The sequence below is a fragment of the Perognathus longimembris genome, chromosome 15 (genome assembly GCF_023159225.1).
Source record: "Perognathus longimembris pacificus isolate PPM17 chromosome 15, ASM2315922v1, whole genome shotgun sequence".
NCBI classification, from domain to species: Eukaryota; Metazoa; Chordata; class Mammalia; order Rodentia; family Heteromyidae; genus Perognathus; species Perognathus longimembris.
The window spans coordinates 44144364-44145803 of record NC_063175.1 but is presented as its reverse complement, the minus strand read 5'-3'; positions in this window follow the sequence as shown (position 1 = coordinate 44145803).

Below are 1440 nucleotides of genomic sequence, written 5' to 3'. Positions count from 1 at the left end.
ATAAGGATATCTTAAAAGTTAATTCTGGCTCAACAATGAAGTAGTAGAAAACTGAGAAACTAGAAATCAAAGATTGCGTCTAAGGTACGGAGACTACGTTAAATGAAAGATTTTCCTACAGAGCAGAAAGCCATTCTGCACATATACATCTACATTCATGTACACATATATGTGTGTGTATGTATACACAAAATTATATCCTAATCATTTTAGATAGCTTGTATTGAACTAGATGGTGAAATTTCAATTGGAGCACTATCAAAACCTCTTGAAGCATCCCTCCTTAGAATTTTGCTTTGTGTTAGCAGAGTATACTATTATGAATGACTAAAGTGTATCCAACTCCCCTCTCCAAATATTTAACTGAAGTAGGACTTCTTATGTGAGAAGATAGACACAGTGACTGAGTTCTTCAGATATTTTAGTTCAATAAAGCCATCCCATTTTAGAAAAATATCATCTAATGGATTTTATAGAGAGTATTAGATTTCAACTTATCCATAAAGAATGAAAACATGTATGTAAGGGAGAAAAAGGAAAGAGTAATATCATTTAGTAAATGGAGAAAATGAAAGTAATATGTAGATTCTTAACAAAAAGTTTCTGATGTAAAGGCACGTTGTCGAGTGGCTATGGGAATGATGTCACAGTTTGGCACATCATTGGCACATAAATGATTGGGAATAGATTTATGTGGTGCATTCTGACCAGTTTATCAAGGACATTGAATTAGGTTCCAGAGAGAAAACATTTTATTAGAAGAGATCAAATTTGCTGGGAATATGGCCTAGTGGCAAGAGTGCTTGTCGCGTATACATGAGGCCCTGGGTTCGATTCCTCAGCACCACATATACAGAAAATGGCCAGAAGTGGCGCTGTGGCTCAAGTGGCAGAGTGCTAAGCCTTGAGCAAAAAAAGAAGCCAGGGACAGTGCTCAGGCCCTGAGTTCACGGCCTAGGACTAGCCAAAAAAAAAAAAAAAAATAGAAAAGATCAAATTTGCTAGACAATTTCCTTGAGCAATATCATGGTGAAAATGTAACTTCAAAAGATCTTTTTCCACAATATGAATTCCACCAAGTCAGAGGAGGCAGACATTCAAAACCAGAAAGCCAGTCACAACTTAGATCACAGAGAGGGTATGAGATCTTATGAGTATAGGAATATATTCATAAAATGCAAAAATAAAACCTTACTAAGGTGAGTGGAATTCTGAAAACAATACTAGCAGGCCTGGCGTGGAAAAGAGACATGAAGACAGGGACAGGGTGTGGATGAAGGAAGGAAGGGAGAGACTGCCCCAAGGAGCCCTGAGAAATCAGAATTAAAAATAGAAAGGGTCAAACCGCCCTCCAGCCCTCTGTGCCCGCCGCCCCGTGCACCAAGAGGCCAGTGCTCCAGGACAGGCCAGGGACTTGTAGGGCTCGGGCTGCTGAAGAGG